The sequence below is a fragment of the Hibiscus syriacus genome, unplaced genomic scaffold (assembly GCF_006381635.1).
Source record: "Hibiscus syriacus cultivar Baekdansim isolate YM2019G1 unplaced genomic scaffold, ASM638163v2 tig00110813_pilon, whole genome shotgun sequence".
Lineage (NCBI taxonomy): Eukaryota > Viridiplantae > Streptophyta > Magnoliopsida > Malvales > Malvaceae > Hibiscus > Hibiscus syriacus.
Window position 1 is genome coordinate 338,834 of NW_024062871.1, and position 21,687 is coordinate 360,520.

The 21,687-nt window shown below is 37.0% G+C and overlaps 2 pseudogenes; both read right to left on the bottom strand.

Moving 5' to 3' along the window:
• Window positions 1-7,402: 7,402 nt before the first annotated feature.
• On the bottom strand, window positions 7,403-9,853 carry LOC120141717 (annotated as a pseudogene).
• Window positions 9,854-11,803: 1,950 nt separating this feature from the next.
• LOC120141788 lies at window positions 11,804-21,397 on the bottom strand (annotated as a pseudogene).
• Window positions 21,398-21,687: the final 290 nt, after the last annotated feature.

Below are 21,687 nucleotides of genomic sequence, written 5' to 3' on the forward strand. Positions count from 1 at the left end.
TGGATGCAAATGGTAAATGCCATGCCCCCATCCTTCGTCGATTGTTCATGCCCCTGAGTAAATCAGGTTCTGGATCCTGTGCTTTTCAGTTTTCAGCGGAATGTCTGGAGCTTCCTATGTGATATCAACATTATGGACTTCAGGGAACGGGGACTCTTTTCTTGGATCATCCCGGAAGGCTCAGTCCTACAACCAGCTGAACAAGCTTCCACTGTACTGATTTCAACTTGAATCTTGCTTCTACTCTCAATATGGTGTATCGTAGTTAGGACCACTTCATCTAATTCATCCACTGATTAATTCCATGTTTTCATGAATGATGCATTTGAAAATGCTTAAAAATAAAATACAAATGCAAAATGCAAAGATGCAAATGCAGATGCAAAAATGTTGATCCCAACGATGAATATCATAGAATAATTTTCACCAGAAATAAAAGCCTTCACATTACAAGGCAGTCCACTTCACAGACATGCCTTTGCTTAGATGCTGAGTCTGAAATAGATCGATGTTTCGTCTCAGATCTTCGTCATTGAAAACGATGCCCCTCAAGTGATCTGTAACCTAACTCCATTTATGCCCCAGTGATGTTAAAGTCAGTGTGTCACTCCTTGATAAATAGTGATGAAATGATTGTAGATGAGAATATACTGCTGGATTACTTCTAGGATCAGTGGATCACCATTCCAGTCTCGAATTATGGACGATCTTCGAGCAAATCTCATTTTTGTGTTCTGAGCTTGTTTTAACCCTCAGTACATGTCTGTATACGAGACTGCTTGATTGAAAACTTTTACCTCTTCTTGTGAAAATTTCTCTCTCGAATATCCCCTTGCGGATCAACACTTTTCACATTATGTGATGACGATGCAATGCAATACAAAGAAGGATAAAAAATGACATAAACAAAATAAATAAGTTAGTGTATAAAAACAAAAGAGAAAAACGAGTTAGTATGTGTAAAACAATTTATACGGATAAAAATGTTATTCAAAGATGAATATAACACCTACCCGACATGATATCTACCCTAACATGCTTTAATAGATAACAATCCTACCCGGACAGGCTTTCTACCCAAAATTATCTATTTTCAAGAAATTGTTCCTAACCGCATGATATCTAGTTCGCATGCTTTTATTCAACATAATATAAAACGAAAAGGAAAGGTTCAGAAACGATCCTCCTTTATGTATACCTAAGTTGGGTACCTACTAACGGAAAAAGGTTCAATATCACTATACCTAGGGTGATCGCTCTATGGTTCATTATATGCATGGTTTCGGCTCTAACAGAAAAAGGGAACTCGAATTGTCCTTGATGTCGGTGCCTCCTTGGGCTGCCAGACCCTCAATCCTCACCCATTACAGGTTTCAAACGGAACGAGTTCAATTCGAGGGGATTCACTACCTTATACCCATACGAGGAATAAATCCCTACGAAGGTATAAGGTATGTATCCCATGGGTTATTTGCTAAAACTCATACGAAGAATAAATTCTTACGAGAGTAAAGCATTCACCTCGACTAATTTGGATCAAAGCTCGTGTCTAGAGCTTATGTTATGCAAATGTATGTGATGTGTGTGAGGAGGAACGTACCTACCTTTGACTCAAAACAGAAAAGAAAAAAACACGACGAAAACTTGGACCGATCTGAAAGAAAAAAAAATCAAATGTTAGTATGACAAATAAAAATGAAGCAATTAAAAACATCAATAAACGGATCATAGATTAACTAAAGACTCGAACTCATAAATCCGACCACAACGACAATGTGTAAGCGACTTACAGCTCGACTCTAAAAAATTTCCCCAGCGGAGTCGCCAAGCTGTCATAACCATTTTTTTAGTAAAACAATTAAATATTATTTTAAAAAACAGTTATGACTTTTATTTGAAAAATTGGTGATTTTGGATTGATTTGAATTAAATTGAAAATGGAGTCGCCATCGACCTTTGGGTTAGGTAGGTCAAATACCTAAAAACGTCTTTTAACAATTTTAAGAAAAATCATTTTTTAAGACAAAATTTAGTCTGCGTCACCAAAGATTCGATTAAATGGATTCGGGAGTCAGTTACGTGTGGGGAAAGAATAACACCCCACAACGCCCAAAAACTGGTACTGTGTCGCTTACACCTTGTTGTAAATGGTGGAATTTATGAGTCGAATATAAAGTTAAAATGTGATCCGTTTAATTAACATTGATTAATTCACTTCGAACTAATTAATTATAGAAAATTCTTTAACCCGAAAAGAAATCTCGAAATTAGTAATCCTCCATCGAGAAAGCTAACTCGACTATTTCTTATCAGTAAAAGAATATTCCATCAACATTGATTAAAAAAAATTGAATCGAATATAAATTAACTATCGACCTCTACATAAATTAAATTGCCATGTAAAAACACATTGAATCATAAGAGATTTAATCAGTAAAAAATTAAATTTATTTCAAGTCTTATTTCGTTTGAACGTTGTATCGGATTGTACCACTTCGGTCAAGTGATACTCTCCACACCCGTTCTACAAATACATTCTTGAAATATTCGGACACCATTAATACTTAAGGAAATGGAAATAAATATGATTAAAAAATGCACAATAAAATATTTACAACAAATAGAGTTAGGCATATTTATTTACATTTGATACAAATGACTACATAACACGAAAATATGTACATACAGATTGAAATAAATACAAATGAATATTACAACCCAAAATATAATGGTCTAAAAGTAAGTATTTAATAATTACAATGACTGACATGGTAATAACAAATTAAAGGGCTAAAACAGCAAAATAGAAAATTAAAAGACTAAAATGGCAAAAACAGAAACGTAGGGACTAAAATAGTAATTAAACCGAATGCAAACTAGTGACTAAAATAAACAGATTTACAAATCTTAGAGTCAAATTCGAACATCAGCCAAAATATATAACATACAAAATCAGTGACTAAAATGAAACTAATACAAACATTGTGGCCAAAGTAAAATATGAGTATAATAATATAACATGTAATAATAGGACTAAAATATAAATAAGGAAATTTAATGATCAAAATAGATAAAACAGAAACTTACATGGCTAAAATAATAAAACAGAAAGTTAAAGGACTGAAATAGCATAAACATGAATTTACAGGACTAAAATAATAAAAATAGACATTTGAAGGTCTAAACAGTAATAAACAAAAACAAGAAGGCTGAATCATATATAATCAAAATGTAAATTAGTGACTAAAGTGATTGATTTACAAATATTGCTTCCAAATTCGAACATAAAAAACATAACACAGGATCAGTGACTAAAATGTAAGAAACATAAATATCATGGCCACTCGAATAGCAAGGAAAATATTCATAACATTAAATCAGTGATTAAAATAGAATAATTAAAAATATGGTGACCAATATCAAACAAAAACAAATATGGTAAAATAAACGAACTAGGGACTTAAATATAAACTCTGAAATGTAAGTGCTCAAAATCAAAGGAATGGAACTTCATTAAATGCTTCAATATAGGATTACAAAACCCTAGGGACTAAGAGTGTAGTTATCCCATAACTCGAAAACCCAGATGATATTGGGGGGCAAAATGACTGCGTTTTGCTCGGCATATACCCCCAAAAACTGGGCTCATCTCTCATATTCCCTCATTTCTCTCATTCTTCAGTAAACAGAGAGAGAGAGAAACTGAAACTCTCTCAACTCTCTCAAATGAAGAGAGAACGACCACGGTGGCCGGAGGCTCCCACGGCGGGGCCAACGGCGGCGCACGGTGGCCGGAGAAGGCCAATCGACGCCCAAAATGTTCCTCTCTTCACGCTCAACCCAAAAAACAACACCCTTGACCCTAAAACCAACCCTAAACCAATAGATCTAAGTAGATACCTTCGAACGAAATGAAAAAACGGCGACCTTTCGGCTTCCCAAGGAGCTCCGAAAGCAGGTATGACCCTCTCCTCTCTTCTTCCTTTTGTTTTTTCTTTTTTGTTTCGGTATCACTGTTTTTTTCACTTCAGTTCGAATGGTTTCGCCCCTCTCGGTATTTTTGTTTTTCTTTTCTTTCAATCTCTCTTTGTGTTTTTCTCTGAAAAAAACCGAATCCCCTATGATTTCTCCTTCTCCGTTTTTTTTAAGTTCCTCTTGTGATTGGTGATTGTTGATTGAATCCCACTGCCCGAAAAAATAGGATATCATTATCCTATTTGTTAGCAGAGATAGGATTAGATTTGTTTTGATTTTCTGACTTGGTGTGATTTCTATCCACTGTTGATGATGGATGTGGGTCACTATTGTTGCAGAATAGGATGGCGTTGACGATGGAGGCTGTTAGAAGGGAGGCTCGGCTTGAATGGCTCGACGTCTGGGACGTTGAGGAGTCACACGGCGGCGACTGGAAGTCCAAATGGCAGTAGCGGCTGAGCTTTAATTTAGGGTAAAAACCCTAATATGTTGGGCCCTTTTGTTTGGGCTCGGGTCTGCTGGGTTCTGATGGGCTTGTGAATGGGCTCCAGGTTTTTTGTAATTGGTCAGCTGAGTCACTTGTAATCAGGCCCTAATTTGGCCTGCAAAATATGTAAATGTAATATTTTAGGTTAATAATAATAATAATAATAAAAATAATAAAATAACGATAATAATAATAATAATAACATAACGATAAAATAAACCCGGACAAAAACGGGTGTCTACATGCTTATTTCAAGAGGTCTGGTGATAACGATTTTGTTATATTAATGTTGTATGTGGATGACATGTTGGTTGCAGGACCCAACAAAGATCATATTAAAGAATTGAAGGCACAACTGGCTAGGGAATTTGAAATGAATGACTTGGGATCAGCAAACAAGATTCTAGGGATGCAAATTCACCGAGACAGAAGTAATATAAAGATTTGGCTTTCACAAAAGAATTACTTAAAGAAGATCTTATCACGATTCAGCATGCAAGATTTGTAAGTCAATTTCTACCACTCTTCCTATTAACTTCAAATTATCCTCCAATATGAGTCCTAGCAGTGAAGAAGAGAGGATTTAGATGTCTCAAGTATCGTATGCATCGACAGTGGGAAGTTTAATGTTCGCTATGATATGCACAAGACCAGACATTGCACAAGCAGTGGGAGTGGTTAGTCGGTGCATGGCGAATCCAGGCAAAGAGCATTAGAATACAGTAAAGAGGATCCTGAGATACATCAAAGGGACCTCAAATGTTGCATTATGTTATGAAAGATCAAATTTACTTATCAATGGGTATGTTGATTCTGACTATTCAGGGGATTTGGATAAAAGCAAATCTACTACAGGATATGTGTTTAAAGTTGCTGGTGGAGCTGTAAGCTAGGTTTCAAAATTGCAGTCAGTTGTGGCTACATCCACAACAGAAACAGAATATGTAGCAGCTACACAAGCCAGTAAAGAAGCAATTTGGTTGAAGATGCTATTGGAGGAGCTTGGGCACAATTTAGAGTATGTCTCTCTGTTTTGTGACAGTCTAAGGGCCTTGCATCTAGCAAGGAATCCAATATTTCATTCAAGGACAAAACACATACGAGTTCAATACCATTTCATTCGTGAAAAGGTGGAAGAAGGGACGGTAGATATGCAGAAGATCCATACCAAAGAGAACATAACAGATTTCATAACGAAGGCGATCAACGCTGATAAATTTATCTGGTGTCGATCCTCTTATGGCCTGTTAGAAACGTAAGCAACATGAAGGTACAATGTAGAAAGAATGGTGTGAAGATATAATTATTCTAATCAAATCTTCAAGTGGGAGATTATTAGTTGTCATGCAAAATTATTTGTTGTCATACAACTAATAATAGTTGTATAATCCATAATAATGGTTCATAATGCATTGTAAGTTGGCAACAATAATGGTTCATAGTTGGCACTAATAATGGTTGAAAAGTGATATGGCAAAATCTTACATTTAGTCATTGTAATTAGGGTATTTTCAAGATTAGTCCTTAAAGCTTCTACTATAAATACCCTAGTTCATTTAGCTTCAAAATCATCCCAAAACATTCTAGTTTTCTTCCAATACTAAAGAGAATTTAGAGAGTTTCTTAAGAGTTGTTTTCTTATTTTTATCAAGAGAGAATTATCATTGTTTTCTTCTTGGTAGATCAAGAGAAGTTGTAATTCCTATTTTCTCATAGTGAAATTATTCTACCGTTGCCCGTGGTTTTTACCCTATATTATTTAGGGGTTTTCCATGTAAATTTTGTGTCTCTTTTATCTTTATTTTTTTCAAATTATCAATTATAATTTGATTAAAATATATCGATATAAATCTGTACTAGATCGTATAAATTTGATTAAATTTTCATATTTATAGAATCTATTGAGATCTCATTCTTATATCTAAATATCGAACACAAATCCAAATTTCAATGCATGAAATATCATGTTCAAGCTACTTCTTATGTTTATCTATCCCTGTTTCCACTTATGGGTGGGAAAATTAGACCATAATAACGATTTATAATCAAAAGAGGAACCCACGGATCGAGAGATAAGATCTGTTTGATTGAATAAGAAAATATAGTTTGATTGATTCAGCCGAAAAGGACAGCCATTAAATATAAAACCAACAACACGTAGCAAGGCCCATAGATTGAGAAAAATAAGATTAGCGGAAATGGAAACGGCCAACCACATGCAAATTCAACTTCAAAGTCCTTTTATAGCTTACCAAATATCAAAGCAGCCTTAAAAGATTTAAAGCTTGATAGAGAGAAGATAGCGAAAAAGATAACCTGACGGATCATTTACGACAACACAGAGTTTCTACATAGGTCTTAATCAGAAAACCCTCTTCCTTGAAAACTGTAAGTACTGTGTAGGTCTTCCACAAGCACCGAATTCAGAAAGTCACAGTTCAAAACAGCAGTCTCAACCAAATAAAATTATGTAACATTTAGAACACAAATAATAATATAAAAGTTAATTATTATATCAATTATATATACATAAAAAATACAAATCTAAGTTTAATCTTTATTTCATTAATTTATTGTTAACTTGTATAAAATATGGATCGAATTACATTTTCCTAGAGACGTTGACATTTTTAACTGGTTTTCTGTTCATGTTTTTTACTACACCATGAAGGGTTGCAGCGGGCCTGGGGAAGAAATCTGATGCCAATAGTAAATATTGACAGATTTCTGCAGGTCTTGGATTCAGGGGCTGACAGTGATCAGAACAAGAAACTACAGCTTCCAGAGTTTCCTTTTTCATCTTTAGTTGCAAATTTGCGAAGGGACTGAATTCAAGTGAATTAACATGAAATTAAGATTAGAAAAGCATATCAAAATGTTACAATTTTTTTCATGCTGATTGCTGAAAGTTACAAACCAGATCAAAAATACCCCAACAAAAAGAGAAACCCAAAAAACTAAAATACCAAAGAAAAATCTAAGGTCAAAAATCAAATTGATGAAACTATGGAAATAATCATTGCACTTGATTTTCACCACTGTGTCACTGAGACTTTCTCACGTTAAAATCTATTTCTCATTCCACACTGGAGAAAAATTACCAGGTGGAAAACATTTACAACATTAATGCCAAATTCCCTCACGAAAAGTAATCAACGCCACGAAGAAACAGTGAGTAGAGGCACCTCGTTCCAAGCCAAAGAGAGAAATCCAGGTTGGGATTCAATCAATGAATACGAGGAGCTGTAATTATAATTCCACAGTAGAATTTTCGCTTGACTAATAGCGTAATGGCTAAGGGCTACCGTTTCGAAACCGGCATTTTCCATTAAAACCTTCCATTGCTCTTTATCTTCCATCCGTTCCCTTCGGTTCTCAGCTTCCTGCGGTCCAATAACCCCGGCGATACTCCGACCGAGTAAGAGTCTCTCGACTTGTATTCTCTCCTGTGAATCACGAGGCAAGTTCGGCTCCAAAGAATCGAACATGGCCGAGTAATACCTCAATGCGTTTTTGAACCGGTTCAAGAACCCGACTCTGTTCAAACTCGTCTCGTGCTCACCCAATGTCACGATTTTGGGTTTAAAGATTAGCCAAAGCTAGAGCAGTTTCCACAGCGGCTGGAGTCTCATTAATAAATTGTACAATTGAAGCATGAAATTCACAGCCAATACCTCATCCTCTTCAACCCGGAATTTCGACCCGTCAAGTTCCATAATCGGAGTTAGAATTGGATCAAACTCAAAATTCAAATCCAGAAGCTTCGCAAAGTCACGTAGACGGTTACCAGTAGCATAAAGAGAAGGAGCTGGAGTTGATCCTAGAGCCGGAGCAGGTATACCGGAGATACGGATTCGGGTCGGTTTTCCAGCTGATCGAGTCGCTAAAGCTTGTAACAGAGCAGCCCATTGAACTCCTTGAACAATACCAAAGTCAACTATGTGAATCTTGCTTGCTCGCTCAGTTGCTTCAAGAATGGCTGGTTGCCGTTAAATGGGCGAACTTCGAGAAAGGGCACGCGTCGTTTAATGCTTTATAGGAAAGAGTGAAATCCTCCGAGGACGTTTCGAGCATCGTCGATCTTTTCTCAGCTTGAGGGAAGACTCTGCTATATAGAGCTTCGGTGAAGTAAAAAGCCACTCTTTCAGTTGTATCTCCACAATCTGACACTGATTTCCTGAGTCTAGCCAATGATTTAATCGCTCGTTCAGGTTCCGACTCAGCGAGTCTAGCACAGTCGAGTAAAACTTTTAAAAGCGGAGGAGCGTCGGCCTCATGGGAACTAGAGGATACGCCTGCGCCGTCGGTGTTGGTTGGGTTTGGGTTCTGGTTTTGGGGACTGCTTTTTTTTGTTTCTTTAACGGTTACTTGCGGTGGAGGAGGAGGCGGGGATGGCGGCCACGCAGGTAGCTGAGTCTGATGCTGGGCTTGAGCTTGAAGAGTAGTACTAGGGTTTATCTGTGCCTCTGTTGACAAAACCACTCGGTTCAGATTAGACGGCGGAGAAGACGTCAAGCTGAGTCGACTCGGGCAAGCACTAAACGGATCAGAACCGTAGAGACCGAAATAAGCATTGTTCTGCCACGCGTCACAACCAGACGGCAGATTCGAACTATCCGTTGAATGTCCACTGTTCATTAAGCTATCCATCCATTCATCGGAGTCAACCTCACCACCAGCAACACCACCGAAATCCGGGAACCGAAACCCACTCGAATGATGATGATGCTCCATGTTAGGGAACTGAAACCCTTCCCCGGTATCCCCCTGCAATGGGTCGGCAAAACTCGGTCCCGAAAGCCCGTAGCTGACATTAGGGGAGTTGGAAACGCCATGGTGGGTGTTCGACCAAGGATTCAAAGAGAAAGGATTAAGACCAAGAAGCTGCTGCTGTTGCTCTTGCTCTTGCTTTTGTTTTATCACTTGTTGAGCGATTGCCATTAGATTTCCATTATCAGCCCACATATATTCCATCCTCCGGCCAAACTTCCCAGAAAGTGTTAAGTGTGCTGCACTCAGTCTCATTACCCACAAAGGGAAAAAAAGAGAGAAAAGATCAGCAAAAAGAGGACGTTTTAAAAGAACGCAAAACAAATAGAAAAGATAAGAAGTACATACAAATACACTGTAGAACCAAGAGTGACGGGAGAAGCTCTACAAACTTAGATTTTTCTTTTTGCTTAGATAATGAGAGAGAGAGAGAGAGTATTTAGCTTTTAAAGAAGGAAAGCTAAAACAGCATCAAGCAGGAGGCAAAAGCCGAGTTACAGGTCCTCCAAATGAAATGTGGGTCCCTCCTTCCTTTTCTCAATGAAAATGGAAACGTTGAGAAAGTTGGAGGGGATGAATCCAATGTTGCATTAGCACGGTGAGCGACTGCGACTAGCCCTTACTACAGTCGGCAATGACTCTCTCTCTCTCTCACACACAAATCAGTGCCCAAGTGTTTGTTCTTATGTCGCAATAAAATAAAATTTCCAGATTCAAGGAAATGCAGTGTAAATTCAGTGATGCTTACTGCTTGGGTTGTTGTAGCAATTTGCAATTAATTTAATGCAAGTTAATTTAATCCTCTGTTCAATCCAATGGAATTGGTAGGATGCATGCATAATGCACATCCGACAAATTGCCAACATATTTATTTAAAGTTTAATATATTTATTTTATTATTTTTGAATGAAAATGAGGTCAAGGCCAGAAAATTAAAGTTATACGTCGGTATGGAGGATCAATAATACCTTGAAACATAATATCAACTAGCTGAGCAGGGGTAATTCAAAAACAATAATTATTGTTTTTTGATAGAGTATCACATTTAACAATGAAATCGACTGATGCATTGACTATGGCTTGATCAGAGTGAAGTCTATCATCCAAGCTCTATGTAAAAGGTCTTCAATGGCACGAACCAGTGTGTGCGAACTTGTTGGAGAGGGTGATGTGAGGAGCTTGTGAACGTCAGCATTATTGGTTTATACCATGACTCGCTCAAAACCATCAACTAGGCAAATTTTAACCCTCAAGGACCATCCGGAGCTTGGCTTGGAGTACCGATATGCGGCCAAGCTTTTTGTTAAAGGCCAAGACGAAAAAACCACTGTTGTCACGAAAAACGTCTCCAGCTAAAACAGAGCCAGTCAATCGGAAAACAACACCATCAAAATTTATATTTTTAATCTTACATATATTTTTATTATATAGAAATAATTTTTATATTACATTTTTAATCTTACGTACTTTAGAGTTATTGTTTGATACTGCTAATAAAGAAATAATTATAAATAGTATTCTGATAAAATTATTTAGACAAATATTGTGAAAAAATAAAAAAATAAGGAGGTTTGGAAAATATGTCAAAATCTATAATGTCTGATAAAATTGTCCACAGAAGATGCGACTTAATCAAATTCATCCTTGCTAGGATGAAAATTATATGCATGGAAGTCATGACAACTTGTCAAAGTTATGGATAGTCGTCGATGTCTAGACAAATCAAATATGACCAAATTAAATAAATTAAAAATTAAGTAGGGACTAAATCCAGTGAAAATAATCGAAATAAAATAAGACCTAAAGAATTATGTGTTTACGTATAAAAACAAATGTTAACATAAATCGAATTAAGTGCCAACCATGAGCGTGTAAGGGCCCAATCCGTATGTATGTTAATGCATGTCTCTGACCCGTAAACATTAATGTTTCTTTGGGGATAAAGTAAAAATTAATTTAAGTGTTCAAATTGTATCTTAAGTTAATTTAGATGTTTAAAGAGTTTTTATTAAAAAATACATGTTTAATGTTTTTTTTGTTACATTTTTATGTGTCAATACAATAACGATCGTTAAAAAAAGAATTGAGTAACCAATGTCAAATTTAATTTTTTTTTAAAATTACTTTAAAATTGTTATTATTATTAAAAAACAAATGTTTCAAAAATATTAAAAAGACCATTAAGATTCTTAAATCCAAACCATCCAACTTTTTTACTCGTCGTATTGCTACTATACCATCGTTGACTGTCATTGCCGTTATCGCTGTTCGACCGCATATCCACATATCATCATTTTCCATGAGTCATAAATCCCAACAACTCCTCCATTCATAATCACCAAGAGATGAGGCAAAAAGAATGATAATGAGATAAGAAGCTATATATAAACACACACGACATTCAATATAAATCTTGCAATACTTCAAAATATGAACTTTATGATCATGAAGATTTCAAAAAGATTAGTAAGAGTGATAGGACGACAAAAGCACCTGAAGAAAAGAAGAAATACCACCATCCAACTGTGTTAGATTAACTAGGAGCATAACCAGCAGCCGAGTAAAACTACATCATGGTTTATACAACAGATCCATGGCTATTTTAATCATCCCCATTTCAACCATCTTAGTACCCATTCCTGCATTTCGGGACAGATTTACAAGAGCTTCAGCAGCTGGTTCTGAAACTTCCTGCAACATATATACATGAGATAATCACTCCATAAAACAGAATATGAGATAGGCCTGTAAATGAACTGAACGTTCAGCGAACCGTTCATGAACCGTGCGGCGGGAAGTTCGTTTATGTGCGTTTATTTATTAAATGAACGAACATGAACAAGATTTTGTGTTCGTTTAATTAAATGAACGAACATGAACATAGGTCTCGTTCGTTCATTTACGTTCGTGAACGTTCGGTTATGTTCGTTCGGTTATGTTCGTTTATGTTCGTTCGGTTATGTTCGTTTATTTATGTTTAACCCAATCTTCTTAAATCAATTTTGGTGACCAATTTGTAAGTATCTTAAAAATATTAATTAATCTGATATTCTGATGACCAACTCCATAATTAACCCAATTTTATTTGGAAAACCCAACAATATTAACATGGTTTAGTTCTTTTTGAACGATCCATAAGCTGCATACCCATCACCGTCAACATCCACTACGCCGGAACCCTATGTGACTGTTCCACCAGCTGGTTATCCGATGAGCAAAGAGGAGTCCCAGAAACCGGTTGCTTTCAAAACCAAGTCCAAAGGTGATAGATTCCAGAAGGGATGTTAAGTATTAAGCACCGTTTCTTCTACTCAAATAATATTCTTTTCTTTCATATATAATGGAGTATCCGAATTTACAAGCAAATAGTGATCAACCAGCAACTCAAGTCAACTTAGTTTGAACTCAAGAACCCAATAATGGTAAGGCCTTATTCCATAGGTTGAGAAGTTCTTTAACGCGTTTCATCAAACAAATTTTGTGCGCCATCCGGATATGGAAGTTTAGCCAACCTACTTCTCTCATCTCCCAATTTTCAACTTCTACATAGCACGAAGCTAAGGACATGTTTGTTTGATCCCCAAGGATTAAGGTCGACAATCACATGAAACACAATCTGTGTTCATCTCGACTGTTGTTGAAGGAGATAGGAAGAAAGAAAGTGGAGGAACGTTATGCAATCCCACATCAGTAGCAAACAAGCAGCTCGGGGTTGGTAACTTATATAAAAGAAAATGGGGGAGAATAGGTTTAAGCATCTTTACGCTTGGGGCAATGTTAAGCTTGAATCGAGCTTCAATCGAGCTCAGAATCGAGCTTCAATCGAGCTCGAGTCTCGAGTTTTAATCGAGCTCTTAATTTTTTTTTGAGTTCGAACCTTTTCGAGTTCTAGCCGAGTTTCAATATTATATTTCGAGTTTGAGTCGAACTTGATAATTTTAAGCTCGCGAGTTTTCGAGTCGAGCTGACTTTGAAAGTTTTCAAGTTTGAGTCGAGCTCAGCAATACTCGAGCTCGACTCGGCTCGTTTACACCCCTAGGTAGGGTCTCCAACGTTTATGTTCGTGTTTATTTATGTTCTTGTTCGTTTATGTTCGTGCGCGTTTATGTTCGTTTATTTATTAAATGAACGAACATGAACAAGTTATATTCCTTAATAAACGAACATGAACAAAAAAAAAATTTGTTCGTTTATGTTCGTGTTCGTTTATGTTCATTTATTTATTAAATGAATGAACATGAACATACTTCCGTTTGTGTGCGTTCGGTTCGTTTACAGGCCTAATATGAGACAACCCCCGGTGGGTATGCCATAGGTGACAATAGCTGCGGCAGTGGGACTGACAAAGGAGTTAGATGATTTGGGGTTGAGATTCTTAGGAGTCTTTTAATATTTTTGAAACATATAGATTTTGAAAATAACAATATTTTTAAGTTAATTTTAAAAATATTTTTTTAGAAAAATATATAAACGTGATATTTGTTACTTAACGGAAAAAGTTGACAACAACCAACTTTGACAAAATTATATTCATTTAAGGATGACTTTATCAAACAGTATAGAATTTGATGTGTTCCCTCAAATAATATTCTTGCATCTTTTTTTTCATTTTCATTTCTTTAAATTTGATTCAGATAATTTTAAGTGTATTTTATATATTTAAAAAATTATTTTTTTAACAACCAACTTTGACAAAATTATATTTCATTTAAGGATGACTTTATCAAACAGTATAGAATTTGATGTGTTCCCTCAAATAATATTCTTCATCTTTTTTTTCATTTTTCATTTCTTTAAATTTGATTCAGATAATTTTAAGTGTATTTTATATATATTTAAAAAATTATTTTTTTGGGTATAATTGTTTGTAATTATATAAGTATAGATTGTATGACATGTTTAAGTATCTATTATAATTGTTGAGTTTGTTAAATCAAACTTATTTAGAGTATTTTAACTACACTTTAATCTTATTGACTTTCAATTTTTTTATTTAACAATTGTAATCGATGAGTCTAGTTAGATTGTGTATGATTACTATGTGCTAACCAAGTACAATATTAACAAAGATCGAGATTAACACATTGTCCTGAAAAAATATATTTTACAAAAACCAATAACTTAATGCGAAAGGCAACAGTTTTTTTCCTTTTAATGTTTTGGTTTTCTTTTTCTTTTGGGGGGACTTTACTCCAACATGTTAAATAAATCGTTGGTTTTGCATCTCTCTAGATGCCATCCCTCTCGAGTGTTCGCTGCTCGAAAATTCTTGGCTTGATAACATCGGTTGCTTGAACTTCATGTCAGTCTCATATGAGGCACTTGTTAGTCAAACAAGGCTGCACCAATCATTGTATTTTAGGGTAATGGTTAAATCATACATTTAGTCATTGTATTTTAGGGTAATTATAGGATTAGTCCATAAGTTTTAACTATAAATAACCTAGCTCATTTAGCTTCAAAATCATCCTAAAAATCATTTCTTTCTCCCAATACTAGAGAATTTTCTTGTAAGTAGTGAGTGTTTTGTAAACACCTGTAAATTTCTCTCTTAGTAAAAGATCTGCAGCAGTCCGGAGACGTAGGCACAATTGGCTGAACTCCGTTATCAATTTTTCGGGTATTATTTTTTTGCTTTTATTTTGCATTCTCACTAATCTGATTATAGGAAAATTACTTGTTTATTCGTTTATTTCCTAAAAACTGGTATCAAAGCTTTTGGTTGTGATTTTTGTCAATTTTTTCGGGTTACTATTCATTACTATTCACATGAATAGTGAATTTCGTAAATAGTGAAATTTTGTCGGCGATACAAATTTATCGACGGAGGTGTTCTAATACACGGTGGTTCACAAGAATTGTCAGAAACGATCCAAACGAAGCCAGATTCGAGTGGGAGTGATGACTGCAGACGAAGGGAAGGTGAAAATTGAAAAGTTCGATGGTGCAGACTTTGGCTTTTGGAAGATGCAAATTGAAGATTTTCTGTACCAGAAAAATCTATATCAACCCCTCTCAGGAAAGAAACCAGAGGGCATGAAGAATGAAGATTGAGCTCTTCTCGACAGACAACCCCTCGAAGTTATCCGACTGACGTTGTCCTGAAATATTACTTTCAACATAGCAAAGGAAAAGACCACGGCATGTCTTATGGCGGATCTCTCCAGTATGTATGAGAAAACATCGGTCTCAAACAAAGTTCATTTGATGAGGCGATTATTCAATTTGTGGATGGCGAAAGGGGCATCGGTGACACAACACCTAAATGAACTCAACACAATCACAACCCAGTTGAGTTCAGTGGAAATTGAATTCGATGATGAAGTTTGAGCTTTAATTCTCTTATCATCTCTACCAGACAGTTGGAATGCTACTGTTACAGCAGTCAGCAGCTCATCGGGAAATAGTAAATTAAAATTCGACGATGTTCGGGATCTTGTATTGAGTGAAGAAATTCGACGAAGAGAATCGGGTGAAGCATCAACCTCCTCAGCCTTGCACACGGAGTCTATACAGATAACTTCAGAAAGAAATTCAAATTGAGACAGATCAAAATCCAGAACAGGAAAATCAAGAACGGGAAAGAAAGATTTTACCTGTTATAACTGCGACAAGAAGGGTCACTTTAAAAGAGATTGCCGAGCACCGAAGAAAAATACCGGCGTACAGGATTCTGCCAACATGACAGAGGAGACAGGTGATGCCATGATTCTAAGCATCAACAGTCTGATTGAATCATGGATCTTGGATTCAGGGGCATCTTTCCACTCAACCCCATGCCAAGAAATCATGGAGAACTGTGTCAGTGGTGATTTTGGAAGGGTTCATCTAGCTGATGATGAAACCTTGAAGATCATCGGAAAATGAGACATCCGATTAAAGTTACCAAACTAGACCACCTGGACGCTGAAAGGAGTGAGGCATATTCCTGGCCTCAAAAGAAATTTGATTTTTGTAGGACAGCTTGATGGAGAATGATATAATACAACATTTTCAGGTTGTGAATGGAATATTGCCAAAGGAGCACTCGTCATTGCTCGTGGTAAAAAGACTGATACTCTCTATATAACCTCAAATTTAGATAATATCATTACTGCAGCAGATGCTGATGGAAAATCAAACCTATGGCACCAAAAGCTTGGCCATATGAGCGAGAAAGGGATTAAGACACTTTTGTCAAAAGGAAAGCTGTCGGATCTAAAGAATATAGATGTTGGACTATGCGAATATTATATCTTTGGCAAACAAAAGAAAGTCAGTTTTGCAAAGATTGACAAGACACCCAAGGTAGAAAAGTTAGAGTTGGTTCACACTGATGTATGGGGACTATCTCCAGTTCCATCTCTTACAGGCTCACTATATTATGTCACCTTCATCGATGATTCTACAAGGAAGGTGTGGGTTTATTTTCTGAAGAAGAAATCAGAAGTCTTTGATACATTCAGAAAATGGAAGGTCATGGTGAAAAACGAGACTGGTTTGAAAGTCAAGCGGTTGAGGTCTGATAATGGAGGAGAGTACAAAAATAGAAGATTCAGATATTTCTATGCAAACAATGGGATCAAGATGGAGACAACAGTTCCCATGACACCGCAACAGAATGGCGTAGCAGAGCACATGAACAGAACTCTAAATAAACGTGCCAGAAGCATGAGGATACATGCCAGATTGCCCAAATTTCTATGGGTTGAAGCTATCAACACTGCAGCTTACCTTATCAACCATGGGCCCTCAGTTCCCTTGGATGGTGGAATACCAGAGGAAGTTTGAAGCAAGAAAGAAATAAACATTTCACACTTAAGAGTGTTTGGTTGTATTTCTTATGTACACATAGACTCTACTGAAAGAAGTAAACTTGATGCTAAGTCCAACAAATGTGTCTTTGTTGGTTATGGCGGTGATGAGTTCGGTTACCGGTTTTGGGACTACGAAAATCGAAAGATCATTAGAAGCAGAGTTGTCATTTTTAATGAGAATGTGATGTACAAAGACAAATCAACTGTAGAATCAAGTAGCTCCGATACCAAAGCTGAAAAAAAGGAATTTACTGAGTTCGAGGAGATTTCTAGAAATGATGTTCAGATCAATCCTGAAGCAGTTCAAGAAGAACCAGGCATACCAGAATTGAGACGCTCCTCCAGAATTCCTAAACCAACACAACGGTATTCTCCTTCTTTGCACTACTTGTTGCTAACTGACAATGGTGAACCAGAGTGCTATGATGAAGCAATACAAGTGGAGGATTCAATCAAGTGGGAGTCTTCCATGAAAGATGAGATGAACCCGCTTATGTCAAATCAGACGTGGGAATTAGCTGAATTACCACTAGGCAAGAAAGCACTCCATAACAAGTGAATTTACAAGATCAAAGAAGAGCACGATGGGAGTAAACGCTACAAAGCAAGATTGGTTGTTAAAGGTTTTCAGCAAAAAGAATGTGTTGACTACAATGAAATTTTCTCTCCAGTCGTAAAACTGTCTACAATCAGACTGGTGTTGAAAATTATAGCTGCAGAGAATTTACATCTTGAGCAATTAGATGTAAAGACAGTTTTCCTTCATGGTGATTTGGAGGAAGAAATCTATATGAGGCAGCCAGAAGGCTTTATAGAGACAGGCAAGAAAAACCTGGTATGCAGGTTGAAGAAGAGCTTGTATGGTTTAAAACAAGCTCCTAGACAGTGGTACAAGAAGTTCAATAGTTTCATGAGTAGCAGTGGTTTTACCAGATGCTAAGCAGATCATTGTTGCTACATCAAGAGGTTTGACAATAGCTTCATTATTTTATTGTTGTGTGTTGATGACATGCTCGTTGCAGGCTCAGACATGCAAGAGATTATAAACTTGAAGCAAAAATTGTCGAAGGAGTTTGCTATGAAGGATCTAGGCGCTGCGAAGCAGATTCTTGGGATGAAGATTAAGAGAGACACAAAGTCAGGGACTTTGATATTATCACAGGCTGAGTACATCAACAAAGTACTCTCCAGGTTCAACATGCAAGATGCTAAACCATTAAGTACACATTTAGGTGTTCATTTTAGACTCTCCAAAGAACAGTCACCAAAGACGGAGGAAGAACGTGCACACATGGTGAAGGTTCCGTATGCCTCAGCAATTGGAAGTCTGATGTAAGCCATGGTTTGTACTAGACCAGATATTGCTCATGCAGTGGGAGCTGTTAGTAGGTACATGAATAATTCAGGCAAGGTACACTGGGAAGCTGTCAAATGGATCCTCAGATATCTGCGGGGTACTGCAAACAAAGCACTTTGTTTCAAAGATGGAGATACTATACTGACAGGCTATGTAGATGTTGACTTAGCCGGAAATGTCGACATTAGAAGAAGTTCTATAGGGTATGTCTATACTCTAGGAGGAACTGCAGTAAGTTGGGTTTCTCAACTACAAAAGATAGTTGCTCTCTCCACAATTGAAGCAGAATATGTCGCTGTTACGGAAGCCAACAAGGAGAGATGGTCTGGCTCCAAAGTTTCTTGGAAGAGTTAGGCAAGAAACAAGAAAACAATGTCTTGTATTGCGACAGTCAAAGTGTTATCCATCTAGCGAAGAATCCGTCTTTTCATTCCAGGACGAAGCACATACAATTGAGATATCATTTTATCCGGTCTCTTCTGGAAGATGGGATTCTGAAGTTGTGTTCAACTTCAGTTGGCATGCTAGAGTAACAAGAACAGAAGTACTGCTGCAATGATCGAGGTGTGAAGACAGATTAAAATTAGTCTTCAAGTGGGAGATTGTTAGTCAAACAAGGCTGCACCATTCGGTGCATTTTCAAAGTTTGGCACCGAATGGTGCACAATTTCAAAGGGCAGATTTTTGTGTTGAATTTGGTAATGCTTAAATCATACATTTAGTCATTGTATTTTAGGGTAATTACATGATTAGTCCCTAAGCTTCAACTATAAATACCCTAGCTCATTTAGCTTCAAAATCATCCCAAAAATCATTTCTTTCTCCCAATACTAGAGAGTTTTCTTGTGAGTAGTGAGTGTTTTGTAAACACCTGCAAATTTCTCTCTTAGTAAAAGATCTGCAGCAATCCGGAGACGTAGGCACAATTGGCTGAACTCCGTTATCAATTTTTCGGGTATTATTTTTCCACTTTTATTTCGCATTCTCACTAATCTGGTTATAGGGAAATTACTCGTTTACTCGTTTATTTCCTAACAACATTGTTGTTATCTAAGCTTGCGAGCGAGCTGTTGCTTGCATTTAACCCCACACTCAGGTCATCCAGGGACGCCTGTCCTAGCAAGGCACACACTATATGCTTTCAATGATGATATTACATGAGAAACACTGATAAAAAAATGTAACATTATATGATTAAAGGTTAAGCCATGGAAATTTGTTCCGAGATCATTGGAAACCTGACTCATTTTTGGTCGTAAAGTAAGTAATTAGATGGCTTGAAAAGAACGACTGAGGCAATTAATGGAACAAATTTAAACTCTAATGGAAGGTCAAGTTGGAGAATAGGCCACAAACCCAATCTACTAAAGTGTCTTCCATTGTATTATCAACAGGAGGCTTTCCAGTTATGAGTTCTAAAGCATAATCCCAAATGAGTAAACATCTGATTTCTCTGTCAACTTGCCACTTGAGTCATACTCTGGAGCCAAGTATCTACATTACAACCAAAATCATTAGATGATTTCCAATTTCCGTTTACTAACTACGAAAAATACTTCTTTCACTTTTGTTTATAGAATCAGAGTGCCTTACCCGAATGTTCCCATCACACGAGTCGAAACATGCGTGTGGTTGTCAGTGGACAGCCTTGCCAACTCAAAATCAGCCACCTACAGAAAATATGAACTTGATAGTTTTGATATCAGTACTTTCAGGGTGTATTAAAACAACAAATTCAATTTTAAGAAAAGATACCATCGCTTCAAAGTTTCATCAATGAGAATATTGGCTGCTTTAATATCACGATGAATAATGCGGGGATGACCTGCATGTATGTTTCAATATAGAATTGAGAACCATAGCGAGAAATGTAATCCGAGATTAAAAAAAAGTGAGATACTGGAAAACCCTTACAATCTTCATGGAGATAAGCAAGCCCCTTTGCAGCACCTAATGCAATACGAAGTCTCGAGGCAAAATCCAAGACCGGAACACCTTTTCCATGGAGATGATGTTCCAAAGTCTTGTTCGGAACAAAGTCATATACCAACATCCGCTGTGCACCGGCAACACAATATCCGACAAGTGATACAAGGTGGCGATGATGGACTCGACTGATTATTTCAACTTCACCTGGAATTCTCTTTTCCTTGCCACTACCAATTTTTAAGCTTGATTGCAACCTCTTTTCCATGGTAGCATACCTCTGTGAAATATCCAAACCCGCCTTGGCCGATCAGATTTGACTCAGAAAATCCGTTTGTCGCAATCAACAGGTCCTCATAAGTGAAACTGTTCTTATTGAACCCAATAGGAATGCCCGGAGGAGGAGGTGGTGGCAAACCATGTTGGAATAGGCCTGAAAAATTGTAGCTTGACTCACCACTGTAAGCTGGTCCTGGCACTTGGGATGATGGATTACATCCATTGCCACCGCCACTAGTAGTTAGATGCATTTGGGATGATGCACCCCATCCACTGTCACCACTGCCGCCACCATTAGGCGGAGGTACTCTGATAGAATGCTCTGCACCTTGAAAACCATTGCCCCACTGAGGAGGATTGTAAGAGTTATTATAACGTGGATCACCGCCACCTGCTGAAAAAACCACACGACATAACTAATTCATAAGTCATAATTAATTTTTTCCATCAATTCTCAACTCGTATAGTTGATTTATATGAAAATGAGAACTTTGTTGCTAGTATTTATGAAGTTCAAATATTTCTTTTTTTTTCCGCCAAAAACTTCATCAATGAAGAAACTAATGTTTCCCAGGAAACAAACTAAGGTATTTCTTCATTTAGGAGGAAGCGTATTGTAGGTTTATCACCTTGAGGTTCAAAATGTGGATTTTGCTGGCGTTTCTTCTTTTGGAAAAACGCATCTGGCTACAAAAACAGAGCAACAACGACCAATAATCCAGCACCCGCAGCTACTCCGATAATCATTTTCCCCATCCGTGTCGTTCTTAGTGGATGAAATTTTGGTTGGTGATGCATTACCGCCATTTTTGCGAGGATGACGGGGAGTGGTAGTTGTCACGACTACTATGACCAGGTGAAAGAGGAGGGTGATAATTATTTTTTTTTAGGTGCTAGACGCGGTGGTGTGTTACTTGATGTGGATTTGGAGTTACTTTTTGATGAATTTGACGGTGTTGGGGATATGTTTACCCAGTGGGGAACTTTTAGGTGAAGAGGATGGAACCATTTTATGTTAGCTCTGCCAAAGTTCGAGCCAAGAAAAGCAAGGTTACCACGAACCCCTAAAGAACTCTGCTGATCTCTTAAGGGTACGA